Genomic DNA, 22,482 nt, shown 5'->3' with positions numbered 1-22,482 from the left:
TCCCAGCACTTGGGATGCTGGGGCAGTTGATTTCAGAGTTCGAGGCCAGCCTGCTCTACATCTTACTGTGTTTAGCCAGGCAGTGGTGGTGCATGCCTTTAATCCCAGCACTTGCGAAGCAGAGGGAGGCAGATTTCTCGGTAGGAGGCCAGCCTGGTCTACAGAGTGGGTTCCAAGATAGCCAGGGCTACACAAGAAACACTGTCTCAAAAAACAACAACAAAAAAATACATTGCTGATATGGATTTTTAGGGTTCTAGTCTGCCAGGCAGTGGTGGCACATGCCTTTAATCCCAGCACTTGGGAGGCAGAGGGAGGAGGATTTCTCAGTTTGAGGCCATCCTGGTCAACAGAGTAAATTCCAGGACAGGTATGGCTACACAGAGAATCCCTGTCTCAAAAAACAAAATCAAAAACAAAAACAAAAAAACAAATCAAAAACCAGGGTTTTCCACCGGGGTAAAAATAAATTATCAGACATTGAAAGAAACTATTACACACTGGATAGACATCCTGCCTTTGCTTTGGGTCCTCTGTGCCCCATGTAGAGAGAGATTTACTCCCAAATGAAGTTCTCTTGAGAATAGCTCAGTGCTACCCAGGGATCCTCAACACCCAGAGTCCATGTCTGGAAGCTGATAAAGTCTTTCTACAGTTTCAAAGTCATTCCCTGCTCTCTTCTCTGGTTCCTGCCTAATAGTAACCACATCTGAATGCCATATTTGTCAGAAAGGAACACAAATTAATCTGAAATGAAACTCACACATTAACGCCAAAGATTGACCAGCATTTTCTAATGCTTTGTAGAATGATTGAATCTTATCAACTATTACCACGACTCATTTCCTCACAAGAACAAATTTCCAAAAGCTGTGAATAGAGATAGGACTTACCCAACACCAGTGGAATGGAGACCTGTGAGGAGACAATCCAGCCACAGAGAGAAGCTTCCCCCTTAGGACTTGCTCTTCCTATGAGCAGGTAACCTAATGGCTTCATCTTTTATAGTCATGAAGATCTGAGGCAAGGAGAGCTTGCCCACCCACTGGGGTCTCAACCAATCACTGGCTCTCAGCTGACTTAGGCCCACCCAGCTTCCCTAGAATGGAAGCAATCTCATTAGGAGACATGACAAACATTGAAGAAAGAATGATACAACAGCCACTGTGCATAGAATCTATAAGAATGTTTTAGAATTTCCAAGGCTAACTGGGAGCATGTGGCAGAGCGTCAGAGAACTGAGACATCCAGAACATGTCTTTGCTCTTGCTGGACAGACTTTGTCTTTCTTCCACCACCTCTAAACCTGAAACAGACAAGAGAACAGCAGGGGCTCCACATTCTGAACAACTAAACATTTTAACCAAAAAGTAGCACAAAACAAAAGAATGAGAAAGATTTTTGCTGGGCATTGGGTTGTATGCACTCTATCCCACTCTGGAGGCAGAGCCTGGAGGTTCAATGAATTTGAGAAAAGACTGGTCTACAGATACACTTGCTGGAAAGTCAGGATTACAAGGATCAACTCTCTCTCTCTCTCTCTCTCTCTCTCTCTCTCTCTCTCTCTCTTTTTCTCTCTCTCTGTCTGGTTTTTCGAGACAGGTTTTCTCTGTGTAGTCCTGGCTGTCTGGGCACTCTGTAGACCAAGCTGGCATCAAACTCAGAAATCTGCCTGCCTCTGCCTCCCAAGTGCCTGGATTACAGGTGTTGGCCACCACACCACCTGGTCTTTGACCTCATTTTACAGACCAGGCTACAGGCTGGCCTGATGTCTGAGATCTGTATGTCACCATGCTTTTGGTTAGTTTGTTTTGTATGCCTATGTCTATCTCTGTTCCTCTCTGCCTCAGGCTCTCTCTCTCTCTCTCTCTCTCTCTCTCGGTTTCTCTCTTTTTCTCTCTGTCTCTCTGTCTCTCTCCATCTCTCTCTGTCTCTGTCTCTGTCTCTGTCTCTCTGTCTCTCTGTCTCTCTCTCTCTCTCTCTCTGTGTGTGTGTGTGTGTGCGTTTCATGGGCATGCCCTGTAGTGCATGTTCATCACAAGCCATCTATCATGGTTTGTGGGATTTATGAGATTTGAATATATGTTCTCTGTAATCGTGCTAAATACTCTTGCCTATTGGGCATCCTCACACCAAAATTTCTAATTTCAAATGTGGCTCCAAAATTTTGACTCAGACCTTTCACACATACATTTAAGGAAACAGAATATTAAAGATCATAGATTATGTGGTTTCTCTTGATCACAGTTGACTAAACAATGCAAACTTCCAGAATCTGCCATGCAGGGATGCACAGGGTGTGTGAGATGGGTTAGTGACATTACATCTTTGTTTGCCTTGGGAATGTGACACAGTCTTAAGGAATCCAGGGTAACAGATGCAAAGGCCCCATGGACATTAACAATGAAGCCAGCCCAGGATATCAACATCACCCAAGGTTGGTCCAATTGACAATGGGAATGAACAACCAAAAGCTGAGGTAAATTATCCTGGGTCCTCCAATAGGGGAGGTAACATGGCAACAGGCCCTGGCTAGGAGTCACAGACACAAGGGGAGAATACTGGGGCATCCAGTGGGTGTGGAAGTCTACAGGAGTGGACACAGGGACACTGAATGTCACAATAGGAGAGTCTATCTTTTCCAAATTGTACTGGAGCTACTAGCTAGAGCAATTAGACAACATAAAGAGGTCAAAGGGATATAAATAGGAAAGGAAGAAGTCAAACTATCACTATTTGCAGATGATATGATAGTATACTTAAGTGATCCAAAAAACTCCACCACAGAACTCCTATAGCTGATAAACAACTTCAGCAATGTGGCAGGTTATAACATCATCTCAAGCAAATCAGTAGCCTTCCTACACTCAAAGGATAAGCAGGCTGAGAAAGAAATTAGGGAAACGACACACTTCACAATAGCCACAAATAGTGTAAGGTATCTTGGGGTGACCCTAACCAAACAAGTGAAAGATCTGTATGACAAGAAGTCCAAGTTTCTGAAGAAGGAAATGGAAGAAGAACTCAGAAAATGGAAAAATCTGCCATACTCATGGATTGGCACGATTAATATAGTTAAAGTAGCCATCTTGCCAAAAGCAATATACAGATTCAATTGAATACCCATCACAATCTCAACTCAGTTCTTCATAGAGTTAGAAAGAGCAATTTTCAAATTCATCAGCAATAACAAAAAAAAAAAAAAAAAAAACCAGGGTAGCTAAAACTATTCTCAACAGTCAAAGAACTTCTGGGGGAATCAGCATCCCAGACCTCAAGCAGTACTAGAGAGCAATAGTGTTAAAAACTGCATGGTATTGGTACAGTGACAGGCAGGTGGATCAATGGAATAGGATTGAAGATGTAGAAATGAACCCACACACCTATGGCCACTTGATCTTTGACAAAGAAGCTGAAAACATGCAGTGGGAAAAAAGATAGCCTTTTCAACAAATGGTGCAGGCTCAACTGGAGGTCAACATGCAGAAGAATGTGAATTGATCCATTCTTATCTCCTTGTACAGAGCTCATCTCCAAGTGGATCAAGGACCTCCACATAAAGCCAGGCACACTGAAACTATTAGAAAAGAAACTGGGGAAAACCCTTGAGGACATGGGGTGGGGGGGAAGATCCTGAACAGAACACCAATAGCTTATGCTCTAAGATAAAGAATTGACAGATGGGACCTCATAAAATTACAAAGTTTCTGTAAGGCAAAGGACACCACCAAAATGGCAAATCAGCAGCCAACAAATTGGGAAAAGATCTTTAACAACCCTACATCTGAAATAGGGCTAATACCCGATATATACAAAGAACACAAGAAGTTAGACCCCAGGGAAACAAATAACCCTATTAAGAAAGGGGTACAGAGCTAAACAAAGAATTTTCACCTGAAGAACTTCAGATGCCTAAGAAGCATCTTAAAAAGGGTTGAACATCATTAATCATTAGGGAAATGCAAATCAAAACAACCCTGAGATTTCATCTCACACCAATCAGAATGGCTAAAATTAAAATCTCAGGAGACAGCAGGTGTTGGCAAGGATGTTGAGAAAGAGGAACACTCCTCCACTACTGGTGCAGTTGCAAGTTGGTACAACCAATCTGGAAATCAGTCTCACTTTTCCTCAGGAAACTGAGCATGTCACTTCCGGAGGACCCTACTATATCACACCTGGGCATATACCCAGAGGATTCCCCAGCATGTAATAAGGATACATGCTCCACTATATTCATAGCAGTCCTATTTATAATAGCCAGAAGCTGGAAAGAACCCAGATGTCCCTCCACGGAAGAATGAACACAAAAAATGTGGTATATATATACACACAATTGCGTATTATTCAACTATTAGAAACAATGAATTCATGAAATTCTTATACAAATGGATGGGGCAGGAGAACATCATCCTAAGTGAGGTAACCCAGTCTCAAAAAATCAATCACGGTATGCACTCACTGATAAGCAGATATTAGCCTAGAAACTTGCAATTCCCAAGACATAATCCACATATCAAATGATGTCCAAAAAGAACAGAGGAGTGGCCCCTGATTCTGGAAAGGCTCAGTGCAGCAGTGTAGGGCAATACCATAACAGGGATGTGGGAAGGGGTGGATGGTGGAACTCGGGGAGGGAAGAGAGCTTATGGAACTTTCATGGAATTGCCAGGAAAGGTGAAATCATGTGAAATGCAAATAAAAAATATATCAAATAAAAAAAATGAAATATTGTCTAACTCAAATAAAACAAACAAACAATCGTCCTGGATGATCATTCCAGAGGGATGGTGACCTTATGTGCTCCCAGAGAAACACTGTCAGGATGTTTCCCGGCACTGCAGTCCATTGAGAGCACTTCTTTAAATCAGGGATGTGAACTAGAGCATCCAGGTGCTGCTCCTCAACCCTTCCACAGCCCAACAAAGTCTGTGAACAAACCGCCACAGGTGGGACTGCAACAGGTATTTTCACAAGTAGAACTGCCTCACTCAGGGATCAGAGAAACAACCTGCCCCAAAATGGTTTCTTGTGGGAATGGGGATACTTTTGGGAGGGGTCTCCACATAAGATTCACCTTCCCTAAGAGGAGACGCACCCCTTTTGCAGGCAAACACAGGAACCCCTCAGGTGGCTGGAAGTCTGGAGAAATGCAAAAGTCTTGGGAATGGGAAGCATCCCCCGTGATTGGAGAAGAAGCCAGGATCTCTCAGGGGCTCCATGGAGACTGGATAATGAGGGTCCTGCCGAGACTAGCCCAGCCAGGAATGGGGTCCCTGGAATGAGGGTCCTTGAAATCCAGGTGCCTCTGAAAAACTCTAGCCTCATTATTAAAATTGTAACAGTCTGTTGTACTGAGAGCTCAATGCTTTTGTATAAGAGAAAATCCTTTATCATCTGTATTAAGGTGATTAATGGTAAATAAAGCATAGCTTAATAATTGATGAGGTGAAGACAGGTGATAGTGGCACATGCCTTTAATCCAGGCACTTGGGAGGCAGAGGCAGGCCGATTTCTGAGTTTGAGGCCAGCCTGATTTTCAGAGTGAGTTCCAGGACAGCTATGGCTACACAGAGAAACCCTGTCTCAAAAAACAAAAAAAAAAAAAAGGCTGGGCACAGGTGTCACACACCTCTAATCCCAGCACTCTGGGACACAGAGGCAGGAGGATTTCTGAGTTCGAAGCCAGCCGGGTCAAAAGAGTGAGTTGCAGGACAGTCAGGGCTACACAGGGAAAACCTGTCTCAAAACAAAAAAATCCAAAGAACCACAAAACAAACAAAAAATTGATGAGGCAAATAGAAAGACTACTAGATTTTAATCTTTGATGTTGAACCTTAAGATTTTGATGAGTCCTTTCTATGATAGCCTGTCCTTGGAGGTTATATGGAATTCCCATTGTACATTGTGTACTCAGTTGACTGCAAACTTTGCCAAAGCTTGAGAAGCATAAGTTGGAGCATTATCAGTTTTAATTCTTTTTGGCTTACCTGAGGAGGAGGAGCATGTAATAAGGTGTTGAATGACATGTTTCTCAGCCTCCACGGTTCTTGCAGTGGCCATAACCACATGAGAGTAGGTATCTACAGTAACACATACGTAGGCCAACTTTCCATATTCTGGGAAGTGAGTTATGTCCATTTGTCTTGTTATGTCCATTTGTCATGAAACTTGAGCCTTAAGGCCCTTTGGATTAACTCCCATTTTTAATGGTTGCTATACATCAGGACAATGTTCACAGTCCTTCACAATTGGCCTAGGCTGTTTTCATGTCAAATTGAACATCCTGTACTCTGTGTGTGTGTGTGTGTGTGTGTGTCTATGTCTCTGTCTCTCTCTGTCTTGCTCTCTCTCTCTGTCTTTTGTTGTTTCAAGAGAGGTTTTCTCTATATAGCCCTGGTTGTCCTGGAACTCACTATGCAGACCAGGCTGGCCTCAAACTCAGAAATCCACCTACCTCTGCCTAGCAAGTACTGTGATTCAACTCGTGAGCCACCACTGCCGTGCTGAACACCCTTCTCAAAGCCAGTGCAATCTGATAATGAAAAGCATGACTTTCTAAAGCTTGTTCAACCATACTAGCAATCAAGGGTTCTTTTGTTAATAAATCTGCCATAGAATTTCCTTAAGCCACTGGACAGGGCAGGCCAGTATGTGTTCTGATATGTTCTATAAAATTTCCTTTTTCTTGATTGAATTATCTTTTGCAACAGAAGCAAGAGTGATATAATTTAAAAATTTCCAGATATAAGAGCTGTCTCTATATCAGAAAATAATCAAACTACATAATTTGAACTTGTATAAAGGTTGACCTCTTCAAGTATATGTTCAAGGGCAGTAATAACTGCAATAATTTCCTCCTAATGTGCAGAAATTTCTTTTGCCTTTTGAATAATCACAGGTCTATCTTTCATATAGATGGCTTAAATTCCATGGATGACACATCTGTAAATAGTAAGAGGGCTTCAGAAGTAGGTTCTGATGCTAGTATAGAAGGAAAGATTATTCCTGTTCCTTCTACAAGCTTTAATTCAGGGTGTTGAGGTACATGACATTTGATTTGTCCCATATAATGAGCTAATGCATTTCCCCAATCATCTGCAGTTTGACGTAAATACCCCAATTGTTCCTTATTATATGGAATACAAACTTCATGAGTTTCTTTGACAAATAGTTACCTGGATCCTAACCTCACTTTAATAATTAACTGACTACACATAACAGGATAAGAAGGTATCATTTTCACTTGACTATGAGTGAGATATATACATTTTCATAAAACTTCTTGCCATAAACTTGCATTAGGGTGTAAGATGTTTTAAGAATAATAAGCGAGCAAGTTTTTAAATAGTTTGTTTGATTTACTTTAGCATCTTGTATCATTCATTTGCTTTATTCATTCTGATTGTTTTAATGCTTCTTTTGTAAGCTGTATTTTAGACTTAGGATCAGGATCTCCGTTAAGAATGTCAAACAAATTAAGCAATTGTCCTGTGGTAATTTTTAAATGAGGTCTTGTCCAGTTAATATTTCCCAATTATTTTTAAAGATCATTCAGTGTCTTTAATTTGTCAATACTAAGTTGCAGTATTTGAGAGATCATATATTCATTATAAATTATTTTTGCAAGAAATTTATTGGCTTGTATACTGGCTGGTTTTGTGTGTCAACTAGACACACACTGGACTTATCACAGAGAAAGGAGCTTCTGTTGGGGGAAGGGCCTCATTGAGATCCATCTGTATGGCATTTTCTCAATTAGTGATGAAAGGGTGAGGGCCCCTTGTGGGTGGAACCATCTCTGGGCTGGTAGTCTAGGGTTCTATAAGCGAGCAGGCTGAGCAAGCCAGGGGGATCAAGCTAGTAAGACACATTTTTCCATGGCCTCTGCATCAGTTCCTGCTTCCTGACCTGCTTGAGTTCCAGTCCTGACTTCCTTTAGTGGTGAACAGCAGTGTGGAAGTGTAAGCTCAATAAACACTTTCCTCCTCAATTTGCTTCTTGGTCATGATGTTTGTACAGGACTAGAAACCCTAAGACAAATTGGTACCACTGTAGTGGGGTATTCCTGGGACAACTTTACCATGTTTTGGGGAGGATTGTGGGAGGGCGTGGAAGTTTGAGCTAGAAGAGCCAATAGGATTTTAAGAGCTCTGTGGAAAGTTCTGTAGGAGCTTGGAAGATAATGTTAAGAACAGTGCAGGATATGGTGGCCAGGCTTGTGACATTTCAGAGGGAAGATTAAAGTCTCTTATCAGGTGCAGGTTTTGATTGTGAAGATTCTGTGGTTTTGATTACCTGGGGCTGAAGAATCAGCTGTGACTAACAAGATAACAGAACCACTAAAGCAATCCTTTGTGTTACTGGGAATATTGATGCTGGTTAACAGGGGCTAAGAAATTAGTGGTGATTAAGAAGAGACCAGCATCACTGAGGTGAAAACTTTGGGAAGTGTTTTCTGAGAGCACAGAGGCTGGGTTCTTGAGAGAGCCACGGTTGTATTTTGTGCTGTGGCTAGACTTGGTACTTTGGAAGATTCACCCAGGTGGTCCTGGTTTTGAAGGCATGAAGTGGTCATGAAGAACAGTTAAAGCTCTGCACTGTGTGAGGCTGTGGAAGGCCATTGGTGAAGATGCAACGTCAGATGCAATTGAAGGCCCAAGACTGAAGGAGTCATGCAAAGAGTTGAGGCTTGGCACCATGAAAAAGAGCCTATGCCAGGCTATTGGTGAAGCGTAGTTACAGCAGAAAACAGCAGTGTTTTGTAGATGCCTGTGCCATGCAATGACCACCAAGAACAGCAGCAGCAGTGGAATACAGACAGCTGGAGCCTAGGAGTCAAGGTGTGTGTTAGAACAAGCATGGAAGGTTTTCCCATTTTCTGAGATCTTCTTCGATTTCCTTCTTCAGAGATCTGAAGTTCTTGTCATATAGGTCTTTCACTTGTTTGGTTAGAGTCACCCCAAGATACTTTATGTTGTTTGTAGCTATTGTGAAGGGGGTCATTTCCCTAATTTCTTTCTCAGTCTGCTTATCCTTTGAATATATAAAGGCTACTGATTTGCTTGCGTTGATTTTGTAGTCAGCCACTTTGCTGAAGTTGTTTATCAGCTGTAGGAGTTCTCTAGTAGAGTTTTTAGGGTCACTTAAGTATATGATCATATCATCTGCAAATAGTGATAATTTGACTTCTTCCTTTCCAATTTGTATCCCTTTGACTTCCTTCTGTTGTCTAATTGCTCTAGCTAGGACTTCAAGAACTATATTGAAAAGATATGGAGAGAGGGGGCAGCCTTGTCTAGTCCCTGATTTAAGTGGGATTGCTTCAAGTTTCTCTTCATTTAGTTTGATGTTGGCAACCGGTTTGCTGTATATTGCTTTTACTATGTTTAGATATGGGCCTTGAATTCCTGTCCTTTCCAAGACTTTTAGCATGAAAGGATGCTGAATTTTGTCAAATGCTTTTTCAGCATCTAGTGAAATGATCATGTGTTTTTTTTTCTTTGAGTTTGTTTATGTAGTAGATAGCATTTATGGATTTCCATATATTGCACCATCCCTGCATCCCTGCGATGAAGCCTACTTGATCATGGTGGATGATCGTTTTGATGTGTTCTTGGATTCGGTGGGCAAGAAGGCTTAATAGTGGTGTGTTTTTGTGTCAAGTTGTCAAGGGGTCAATGGTACTGGCAGGTTCTGTGTGTCTACTTGACAGAGACTGGAGTTATCACAGAGAAAGGAGTTTCAGTTGGGAAGTACCTCCAGGAGATCCGTCTGTGGGTCATTTTCTCACTATAGGGATCAAAAGGGGAGGGCTCCTTGTGGGTGGTACCATCTCTGTACTGGTATTCTTGGGTTTTATAAAGAGCAGGCTGGCCGGTGGTGGTGGTTCATGCCTTTACTCCCAGCATTTGGGAGACAGAGGCAGGCAGATTTCTGACTTGGAGGCCAGCATGGTCCACAGATTGAATTCCGGGAGAGCCATGGCTATAAAGAGAAACCCTTACAGAAGTGCTATGGAGTGTGGGGAGAGCTGACTAACAGGGACACATGGAGTCTCTGCCCCATTCAGACTAATACAGGGACATGCTGGAGACTACATGCATTAGGAGACAGACAGGGCTATACACAGAAACCGTGTCTCAAAAAATCAAATCTAACAAAACAAAACAAAACAAAACAAAACAAAACAAAACAAAACAAAACAAAACAAAACAAACAAAAAACCCATGCCTTAGGAGACATACCCTCTACCCAACATCATAGAACCCAAATACATAGTAAAGTATTAACCACACTTTAGTTAGCAAACTAAAATATTTATTTCTTGGGCCTAGTTACAGAGCCGGGGATTGAAATAAGTGTGGAGTAAATGCCTGTCCTTAAGAACCGGGTTACCCTAGTGTGAACAGCAGGTTACTCATGTCCTCAAATGTCGAATGGCCCACCCACAACCTACTGTAAACCTCCCACCCTGTCTCATCTATAGTCCCACTGAGTTTATGAGAAATGAGAGCAGCATTACAACCAAATGCAAGGACAGAAAGGAAGGGAGCAGCAGCCTGCAGGCTCTCTGTCCTTCCTCCCTGCCTCCTCCTAGGAGGGAGAAGTCAAAGTCAATGAACCCATCTGGGTCTCTTGTAGGTCCTTACTGATGTTCTGAAGACTATGATCTCCGGGTGAATCTTGTCAGACTTGCAGGTCCATCGAGGGCTATGCTGTGAGCCTGAGACCTGCTTGGTTTCTCACTCTGGCATGCTATTGCCGGACACTGAAATCAATGGAGGGTCAGTGGGCAGTGCAGGAGGAAGTATCAGTATCCTCAGCATCCTCAGGCCAAGCATTTCCTTCTGAGTGTAGGGAAGTCCCAGTTTGGCGAACAGCAGGATACTGTTAGAAGATAAAGAATCTGGAAGCTTTCTCTTCCTACAATGGCACAAGATCCTGCAGATCACCATAAATTCTGAAGGAGACCCTGCCCAATCCAAGAGGACACTCAGATGCATCATCCGAAGGAGAGTCTGATGGCCTCAGACCTTGGAGGTGATCCTGCATGATGATACTTCTACTCCACCACCAGGAGTGGCTGGGAGACCTGGGGGCTCCTATGCAAGATTCTCCAGACCTGTGAGTGGTTCCCTGGGACCTATAGCATCAGCAGAATCAAAAAGGATCCCGGAGGCTCCAGAAGTGAGTTTGGAGAATGTTGTCCCTTGTGGAGTAGATCCAGGATACAAAAGCTTGGATGGGGAAAGGCGCAGGGACTCTGGGTGCACCTCCTTGTAATAAGGACAGCTGTTGTGGCCCCTGCTCACGCGACTCCTGAGGGGTCCCAAATGGGAATGCCTCCAGATGGAAGTGGGCTTCCCCTGATCCAGTGTGTAGGTCCCAAGTGTCAGCTCCTGCCTGGGACAGGAGGTGAGCTCCAGCTGGTCCTTTCCTCTAGGATCCCCTTGCTGTTTCCACAACTCATAGCTCTCAGGCTGCAGGAGCCTTTCAAAGGCATCCATGGAGAAGCTCACCCTGGCCTCCCCACAGCTGCACTGACGTGCCACCTTGCCATAGTCAATCCACCTCGGGGTGGCAAAATTGATGGCCTCTGCGCAGTTGAAGCCATGGTTGAAGCCCGCGTGGTAGCCATAGGGAAAGGTGACCATGAACTCCCCAGCCTGCTGGGTGATGCGGCCAAAGGGGATGCCATTCTCCTTGAGCACGGTGGGGGAGATGAGCGCCACCTTGTGTCTCAGGAAGGCCTGGCAGCCCTTGGAGCTGCCAGGGAAGAGTTGCCTGGCCAGGAGCTCCAGGCGCCTGCCATGCTCAGGGGGCACAGCATACCAAGTCTTGGGCTGCCCAAAGTGCAGGTAGTTGATACTGTACAGGTCCATGTCCTCCGTGTGCCACGCAAAGGTGGTCTTCCACATGCCAAAGTACAGGTAGGGCGTGTTGACGCCCTCAATCACTATGCCATGGTCCTGCTTCAACACATCCAAAAGGCTCCCCAGGTGGCCCACGTTCCAGTGTTGAGTGTTCTCATCAAACAGGGAGCCGCTGACATCAGCACCATAAATTGGTGACCCAAACAGACGATTCTTCCAGTATTTTCTCTCCAAATCATCAAAATCCAGGTGTGGTGGGGTCTGGTATTTTTTGCTGGTGGCCAGCTCACGATACTCACCCACACTCATGCCTTTCCTCTTCTTATGGAATTGGGTGAACACACCTGCCTGCCCTGAGACCACTTGCTGCAGAGGAGCAGGAATTGACATATCCAGGACATCCTCACAGGACTTTCCACTGCCTTTCCACTCCTTGGGTGGGATGACCTTGGCCAGTCCAGCTCGGTGTGCGCCTTGGGACTCCATGTAGGTGATGTATTTGCGGAAGTTTGAGAATTCTGCCATGTTTGGGCGGAAGGTCATGATGGTACAGCCTGGGTTCTGGGACATATCCTGCTCAGGGTTTGTCATGGCCACAGCAATGCAGGAGCTCACCCTGGGGTCCTGGCTGCCCTGGGTGTTTATGTTTTCTGAGACTTCTCTCTCTCTCTCTCTCTCTCTCTCTCTCTCTCTCTCTCTCTCTCTGTCTGTTTCTCTCTCTCTCTGAGTTTTCCTGACTTCCTGTTGTATTTTCTTCACAGTCTGATCTGTCCTTATGCTTGTCTTTTATGCCTTCTTCTCTGTGTTCTATGGTTTAGGTTTCCTGGTGGACAAGATAACATTTTGAAGATAAATTTGAATTCAGGAGAATGGCTTGTCTGAGTAGAACACTGTATATATAGCAAGACCCTTCTAATCTCTACAATCAACAGAAAAGACAAGAAAATGTAAGAAAGAAGAAGCCTTCTTTCTTGGTTGATAGTTTGTTTTCCCAGGGCATCCTCTTACTGGTCAGCGCTTTTCACCTTGAAAAACTGAGTTTCTATGGAGCAGAATCCCTATGCCACTACAGCAGCACTGGGAGCACAGCACTATCCCACTCCTGGAGCACTCCCTTGATTCCCACTCATCCTTGGACTCCTCCATTGGTCACTGTGTGTTGATTGGGGAGGCTCAGTGCCATTCGCCTTTTAAGTAGAAATTCATCTACCCAAGGAACAATCATAGGTGGTTCATATGAGAAAGATTCTCACTGAGATGGGCAAAAATCATCAGAGGTTTCTCAGGACCTGATCTCAAAATATTTAAATCATTGCTTCCTAGTCTCTGAAACTAAATTAAAAGTTCCTCAGGAATTACTGACTTTGGGTTCCAGCATGCTGGTTATGCTGGCCCGTATTTGTCCAGCAGAGGCGACCTGTCTTGGCTCCCAGCTGAGGGCGGGCATAAGGAGGCTGTCTCAGAGGAGGACTGCTGCCAGCCTTGTCATCCCAGCTGCTTAGACTAAAGACAGCTGTGAGTCTTTCCAGCTGTGTCAGAGTATGGCAGCCTCTGTGTAGCAGTGTTGTGGGAGTAACATGCCTTCCATATACAAGCAGGAGGTGGGGCTGGGGAGCACTGAGCCTCTAACCAGACCAAGGCTACATAAAGAGGTATTACCCCAAGTGTTGTTAGCTCTCCTAGGGTTCGCTCTCCCTAGTCTAATGGAAAAACTAAAAACAAACAGCAGCTGATCTGGATCACAACATCCCACACTGCAGCTGAGGCCTCCTCCTGAGAGCAACAGAATTCTGACTGTCTAGTGTCAGTGGGACCCGGGCCCTTGCCCACCTCCTAAACAACTGTCATGGACCCTGCTACTCTCTTGCCTGGTGACAATCTCCTGGTGCTCATCTATGCCTGTCACATGAGGGGAGATGACATTAGCTCCATGGGTACTGCAGTCCTTAGTGTAACTGGAACTATTGGGGCCCAGGCCAAGACTCTCAGCCCAGAGAGAAGACCTGATCCATTTTATCCAGGCTGGGGGAGGACCTCAGAAAGATTGATCATTCTAAAAGAACTGGTAGAATCTACTACCTGACCTTCACAAGGTTACTCATCTGGGATACAAAACCTGCTCTCTGTTTCTAGTCACACCTAGGCCAAAGAAGGTCTAAGGGATGATTTCTCTGCCAGAAGCCAGGTTGGTCTGTCCTGAAGTAAATCCAAACTAGGCAGCCCTCTGCCCCATCTCCACTCTCACTGATCATGCTCAGTAGCTGAAAAGATCCCCAGGACCTTGTCTGCTGATTTGCCCTCCCATATGGGTGGGGTCCAACAATGGCCTGGCTATCACAGCTACAAACCTTTCAATCAATAGCTAAAGTTTAGGCATGCATTAAAAATATTCATTACTGGTATGGACCTTAAGAGTTCTATCCAGACAGGCAGTGGTGGCACACACCTTTATTCCCAGCACTTGTGGTGTTGAGGCAGTTGATTTCTGAGTTCGAGGCCAGCCAGGTCTACAGAGTGAGTTCCATGACAGCCAGGGTTACAAAGGGAAACCCTATCTCAAAAAACAAACAACAACGACAACAAAACACACACCCCCAAAACAACAAAAAAACAAACAAAAAAAATCTTACTTTGTTTAGCTGGGCATTGGTGGAACACGCCTTTGATCTCAGCACTTGGGAGGCAGAGGTAGGCAGTTTCTGAGTTCCAAGCCACGCTAGTCTACAGAGTGATTTCCAGGACAGCCAGAGCTATACAGAGAAACCAAATCTTAGAAAAAAAAATCCAAAAAAAAAAAAGAGAGAGAGAGAGAGAGAGAGAGAGAGATTTTTCTTGCAAGGGAGTGGTGGCACACACCTTTAAATCCAGCACTTGGGATGCTGGGGCAGTTAATTTCAGAGTTCGAGGCCAGCCTGCTCTACATCTTACTGTGTTTAGCCGGGGAGTGGTTGCACATGCCTTTAATCCCAGCACTTGCAAAGCGGAGGGAGGTGGATTTCTCAGTACGAGGCCAGCCTGGTCTACAGAGAGAATTCCAAGATAGCCAGGGCTACACAGAGAAACACTGTCTCAAAAAACAACAACAACAAAAAATACATTCCTGGTATGGACTTTTAGGGTTCTAGTCTGCCAGGCAGTAGGGGCACATGCCTTTAATCCCAGCACTTGGGAGGCAGAGGGGGGAGGATTTCTGAGTTTGAGGCCAGCCTGGTCAAAGGAATAAATTCCAGGACACGTATGGCTACACAGAGAATCCCTGTCTCAAAAAACAACACAAACACAAACACAAACACAACCAAAAACTAAAAACAAAAAAACAGGAAAAAAACAAACAAACAGGGTTTTACACCCGGGTAAAAATAAATTATCAGATATTGAAAGAAACTATTACACACTGGATAGACATCCTGCCTTTGCTTTGGGTCCTCTGTGCTCCATGTAGAGAGAGATTTGCTCCCAAAAGAAGTTCTATTGAGAACAGCTCAGTGCTACCCTGGGATCCCCAACACCCATGGTCATGTCTGGAAGCTGATAAAGTCTTTCTACAGTTTCAAACCCATTCCCTGCTCTCTTCTCTGGTGACTGCCCAATAGTAACCACATCTGAATGCCATATTTGTCAAAAAGGAACACAACTTAATCTGAAATGAAACTCACACATTAACGCCAAAGATTGACCAGCATTTTCTAATGCTTTGTAGAATGATTGAATCTTATCAACTATTACCACGACTCATTTCCTCACAAGAACAAATTTCCAAAAGCTGTGAATAGAGATAGGACTTACCCAACACCAGTGGAATGGAGACCTGTGAGGAGACAATCCAGCCACAGAGAGAAGTTTCCCCCTTAGGACTTGCTCTTCCTATGAGCAGGTAACCTAATGGCTTCGTCTTTTATAGTCATGAAGATCTGAGGCAAGGAAAGCTTGCCCACCCACTGGGGTCTCAACCAATCACTGGCTCTCAGCTGACTTAGGCCCACCCAGCTTCCCTAGAATGGAAACAATCTCATTAGGAGACATGGCAAATATTGAAGAAAGAATGATACAACACCAACTGTGCATAGAATCTATAAGAATGTTTTAGAATTTCCAAGGCTAACTGGGAGCATGTGGCAGAGCAGTCAGAGAACTGGACATCCAGAAAGTGTCTGTGCTCTTGCTGGACAGGCTTTCTCTTTCTCCCACCACCTCTAAACCTGAAAATAAAAACCTAAACATAAAATAAATAAACCTAAAAATATTCATTACTGGTATGGACCTTAAGACTTCTAACCAGCCAGGCAGTGGTGGCACACACCTTTATTCCCAGCACTTGTGGTGCTAAAGCAGTTGATTTTTGAGTTGAGGCCAGCCAGGTCTACAGAGTGAGTTCCATGACAGCCAGGTTTACACAGAGAAACCCTATCTCAAAAAACAAACAACAACGACAACAAAACACCCCCGCCAGAAAAAAAACAAAAAACAAAAAACATCTTACTTTGTTTAGCTGGGCATTGGTGGAACACGCCTTTAATCTCAGCACTTGGGAGGCAGAGGCAGGCAGATTTCTTATTTCCAAGCCAGCCTGGTCTACAGAGTGATTTCCAGGACAGTCAGAGCTGTACAGAGAAACCAAATCTCGAAAATAAAACCAAATCCAAAAAGAAAAAGAGAGAGAGAGAGATTATTCTTGCAAGGCAGTGGTGGCACACACCTTTAATCCCAGCACTTGGGATGCTGGGGCAGTTGATTTCAGAGTTCGAGGCCAGCCTGCTCTACATCTTACTGTGTTTAGCCAGGCAGTGGTGGTGCATGCCTTTAATCCCAGCACTTGCGAAGCAGAGGGAGGCAGATTTCTCGGTAGGAGGCCAGCCTGGTCTACAGAGTGGGTTCCAAGATAGCCAGGGCTACACAAGAAACACTGTCTCAAAAAACAACAACAAAAAAATACATTGCTGATATGGAATTTTAGGATTCTAGTCTGCCAGGCAGTGGTGGCACATGCCTTTAATCCCAGCACTTGGGAGGCAGAGGGAGGAGGATTTCTCAGTTTGAGGCCATCCTGGTCAACAGAGTAAATTCCAGGACAGGTATGGCTACACAGAGAATCCCTGTCTCAAAAAACAAAAACAAAAACAAAAACAAAAAAACAAATCAAAAACCAGGGTTTTCCACCGGGGTAAAAATAAATTATCAGACATTGAAAGAAACTATTACACACTGGATAGACATCCTGCCTTTGCTTTGGGTCCTCTGTGCCCCATGTAGAGAGAGATTTACTCCCAAATGAAGTTCTCTTGAGAATAGCTCAGTGCTACCCAGGGATCCTCAACACCCAGAGTCCATGTCTGGAAGCTGATAAAGTCTTTCTACAGTTTCAAAGTCATTCCCTGCTCTCTTCTCTGGTTCCTGCCTAATAGTAACCACATCTGAATGCCATATTTGTCAGAAAGGAACACAAATTAATCTGAAATGAAACTCACACATTAACTCCAAAGATTGACCAGCATTTTCTAATGCTTTGTAGAATGATTGAATCTTATCAACTATTACCACGACTCATTTCCTCACAAGAACAAATTTCCAAAAGCTGTGAATAGAGATAGGACTTACCCAACACCAGTGGAATGGAGACCTGTGAGGAGACAATCCAGCCACAGAGAGAAGCTTCCCCCTTAGGACTTGCTCTTCCTATGAGCAGGTAACCTAATGGCTTCGTCTTTTATAGTCATGAACATCTGAGGCAAGGAGAGCTTGCCCACCCACTGGGGTCTCAACCAATCACTGGCTCTCAGCTGACTTAGGCCCACCCAGCTTCCCTAGAATGGAAACAATCTCATTAGGAGACATGACAAACATTGAAGAAAGAATGATACAACAGCCACTGTGCATAGAAACTATAAGAATGTTTTAGAATTTCCAAGGCTAACTGGGAGCATGTGGCAGAGCAGTCAGAGAACTGGACATCCAGAACATGTCTTTGCTCTTGCTGGACAGACTTTGTCTTTCTTCCACCACCTCTAAACCTGAAACAGACAAGAGAACAGCAGGGGCTCCACATTCTGAACAACTAAACATTTTAACCAAAAAGTAGCACAAAACAAAAGAATGAGAAAGATTTTTGCTGGGCATTGGGTTGTATGCACTCTATCCCACTCTGGAGGCAGAGCCTGGAGGTTCAATGAATTTGAGAAAAGACTGGTCTACAGATACACTTGCTGGAAAGTCAGGATTACAAGGATCAACTCTCTCTCTCTCTCTCTCTCTCTCTCTCTCTCTCTCTCTCTCTCTCTCTCTCTTTCTCTCTCTCTGTCTGGTTTTTCGAGACAGGTTTTCTCTGTGTAGTCCTGGCTGTCTGGGCACTCTGTAGACCAAGCTGGCATCAAACTCAGAAATCTGCCTGCCTCTGCCTCCCAAGTGCCTGGATTACAGGTGTTGGCCACCACACCACCTGGTCTTTGACCTCATTTTACAGACCAGGCTACAGGCTGGCCTGATGTCTGAGATCTGTATGTCACCATGCTTTTGGTTAGTTTGTTTTGTATGCCTATGTCTATCTCTGTTCCTCTCTGCCTCAGGCTCTCTCTCTCTCTCTCTCTCTCTCTCTCTCTCTCTCTCTCTCTCTCTCTCTCTCGGTTTCTCTCTTTTTCTCTCTGTCTCTCTCTGTCTCTCTCCATCTCTCTCTGTCTCTGTCTCTGTCTCTGTCTCTCTGTCTCTCTGTCTCTCTCTCTCTCTCTCTCTCTCTGTGTGTGTGTGTGTGTGCGTTTCATGGGCATGCCCTGTAGTGCATGTTCATCACAAGCCATCTATCATGGTTTGTGGGATTTATGAGATTTGAATATATGTTCTCTGTAATCGTGCTAAATACTCTTGCCTATTGGGCATCCTCACACCAAAATTTCTAATTTCAAATGTGGCTCCAAAATTTTGACTCAGACCTTTCACACATACATTTAAGGAAACAGAATATTAAAGATCATAGATTATGTGGTTTCTCTTGATCACAGTTGACTAAACAATGCAAACTTCCAGAATCTGCCATGCAGGGATGCACAGGGTGTGTGAGATGGGTTAGTGACATTACATCTTTGTTTGCCTTGGGAATGTGACACAGTCTTAAGGAATCCAGGGTAACAGATGCAAAGGCCCCATGGACATTAACAATGAAGCCAGCCCAGGATATCAACATCACCCAAGGTTGGTCCAATTGACAATGGGAGTGAACAACCAAAAGCTGAGGTAAATTATCCTGGGTCCTCCAATAGGGGAGGTAACATGGCAACAGGCCCTGGCTAGGAGTCACAGACACAAGGGGAGAATACTGGGGCATCCAGTGGGTGTGGAAGTCTACAGGAGTGGACACAGGGACACTGAATGTCACAATAGGAGAGTCTATCTTTTCCAAATTGTACTGGAGCTACTAGCTAGAGCAATTAGACAACATAAAGAGGTCAAAGGGATATAAATAGGAAAGGAAGAAGTCAAACTATCACTATTTGCAGATGATATGATAGTATACTTAAGTGATCCAAAAAACTCCACCACAGAACTCCTATAGCTGATAAACAACTTCAGCAATGTGGCAGGTTATAACATCATCTCAAGCAAATCAGTAGCCTTCCTACACTCAAAGGATAAGCAGGCTGAGAAAGAAATTAGGGAAAAGACACACTTCACAATAGCCACAAATAGTGTAAGGTATCTTGGGGTGACCCTAACCAAACAAGTGAAAGATCTGTATGACAAGAAGTCCAAGTTTCTGAAGAAGGAAATGGAAGAAGAACTCAGAAAATGGAAAAATCTGCCATACTCATGGATTGGCACGATTAATATAGTTAAAGTAGCCATCTTGCCAAAAGCAATATACAGATTCAATTGAATACCCATCACAATCTCAACTCAGTTCTTCATAGAGTTAGAAAGAGCAATTTTCAAATTCATCAGCAATAACAAAAAAAAAAAAAAAAAAAAAAAAACCAGGGTAGCTAAAACTATTCTCAACAGTCAAAGAACTTCTGGGGGAATCAGCATCCCAGACCTCAAGCAGTACTAGAGAGCAATAGTGTTAAAAACTGCATGGTATTGGTACAGTGACAGGCAGGTGGATCAATGGAATAGGATTGAAGATGTAGAAATGAACCCACACACCTATGGCCACTTGATCTTTGACAAAGAAGCTGAAAACATGCAGTGGGAAAAAAGATAGCCTTTTCAACAAATGGTGCAGGCTCAACTGGAGGTCAACATGCAGAAGAATGTGAATTGATCCATTCTTATCTCCTTGTACAGAGCTCATCTCCAAGTGGATCAAGGACCTCCACATAAAGCCAGGCACACTGAAACTATTAGAAAAGAAACTGGGGAAAACCCTTGAGGACATGGGGTGGGGGGGAAGATCCTGAACAGAACACCAATAGCTTATGCTCTAAGATAAAGAATTGACAGATGGGACCTCATAAAATTACAAAGTTTCTGTAAGGCAAAGGACACCACCAAAATGGCAAATCAGCAGCCAACAAATTGGGAAAAGATCTTTAACAACCCTACATCTGAAATAGGGCTAATACCCGATATATACAAAGAACACAAGAAGTTAGACCCCAGGGAAACAAATAACCCTATTAAGAAAGGGGTACAGAGCTAAACAAAGAATTTTCACCTGAAGAACTTCAGATGCCTAAGAAGCATCTTAAAAAGGGTTGAACATCATTAATCATTAGGGAAATGCAAATCAAAACAACCCTGAGATTTCATCTCACACCAATCAGAATGGCTAAAATTAAAATCTCAGGAGACAGCAGGTGTTGGCAAGGATGTTGAGAAAGAGGAACACTCCTCCACTACTGGTGCAGTTGCAAGTTGGTACAACCAATCTGGAAATCAGTCTCACTTTTCCTCAGGAAACTGAGCATGTCACTTCCGGAGGACCCTACTATATCACACCTGGGCATATACCCAGAGGATTCCCCAGCATGTAATAAGGATACATGCTCCACTATATTCATAGCAGTCCTATTTATAATAGCCAGAAGCTGGAAAGAACCCAGATGTCCCTCCACGGAAGAATGAACACAAAAAATGTGGTATATATATACACACAATTGCGTATTATTCAACCATTAGAAACAATGAATTCATGAAATTCTTATACAAATGGATGGGGCAGGAGAACATCATCCTAAGTGAGGTAACCCAGTCTCAAAAAATCAATCACGGTATGCACTCACTGATAAGCAGATATTAGCCTAGAAACTTGCAATTCCCAAGACATAATCCACATATCAAATGATGTCCAAAAAGAACAGAGGAGTGGCCCCTGATTCTGGAAAGGCTCAGTGCAGCAGTGTAGGGCAATACCATAACAGGGATGTGGGAAGGGGTGGATGGTGGAACTCGGGGAGGGAAGAGAGCTTATGGAACTTTCAGGGAATTGCCAGGAAAGGTGAAATCATGTGAAATGCAAATAAAAAATATATCAAATAAAAAAATGAAATATTGTCTAACTCAAATAAAACAAACAAACAATCGTCCTGGATGATCATTCCAGAGGGATGGTGACCTTATGTGCTCCCAGAGAAACACTGTCAGGATGTTTCCTGGCACTGCAGTCCATTGAGAGCACTTCTTTAAATCAGGGATGTGAACTAGAGCATCCAGGTGCTGCTCCTCAACCCTTCCACAGCCCAACAAAGTCTGTGAACAAACCGCCACAGGTGGGACTGCAACAGGTATTTTCACAAGTAGAACTGCCTCACTCAGGGATCAGAGAAACAACCTGCCCCAAAATGGTTTCTTGTGGGAATGGGGATACTTTTGGGAGGGGTCTCCACATAAGATTCACCTTCCCTAAGAGGAGACGCACCCCTTTTGCAGGCAAACACAGGAACCCCTCAGGTGGCTGGAAGTCTGGAGAAATGCAAAAGTCTTGGGAATGGGAAGCATCCCCCGTGATTGGAGAAGAAGCCAGGATCTCTCAGGGGCTCCATGGAGACTGGATAATGAGGGTCCTGCCGAGACTAGCCCAGCCAGGAATGGGGTCCCTGGAATGAGGGTCCTTGAAATCCAGGTGCCTCTGAAAAACTCTAGCCTCATTATTAAAATTGTAACAGTCTGTTGTACTGAGAGCTCAATGCTTTTGTATAAGAGAAAATCCTTTATCATCTGTATTAAGGTGATTAATGGTAAATAAAGCATAGCTTAATAATTGATGAGGTGAAGACAGGTGATAGTGGCACATGCCTTTAATCCCGGCACTTGGGAGGCAGAGGCAGGCCGATTTCTGAGTTTGAGGCCAGCCTGATTTTCAGAGTGAGTTCCAGGACAGCTATGGCTACACAGAGAAACCCTGTCTCAAAAAACAAAAAAAAAAAAAAAGGCTGGGCACAGGTGTCACACACCTCTAATCCCAGCACTCTGGGACACAGAGGCAGGAGGATTTCTGAGTTCGAAGCCAGCCGGGTCAAAAGAGTGAGTTGCAGGACAGTCAGGGCTACACAGGGAAAACCTGTCTCAAAAAAAAAAAAAAAAAATCCAAAGAACCACAAAACAAACAAAAAATTGATGAGGCAAATAGAAAGACTACTAGATTTTAATCTTTGATGTTGAACCTTAAGATTTTGATGAG

Source organism: Apodemus sylvaticus, chromosome 7 (assembly GCF_947179515.1).
Source record: "Apodemus sylvaticus chromosome 7, mApoSyl1.1, whole genome shotgun sequence".
NCBI lineage: Eukaryota > Metazoa > Chordata > Mammalia > Rodentia > Muridae > Apodemus > Apodemus sylvaticus.
This window is presented reverse-complemented; position numbering follows the sequence as displayed.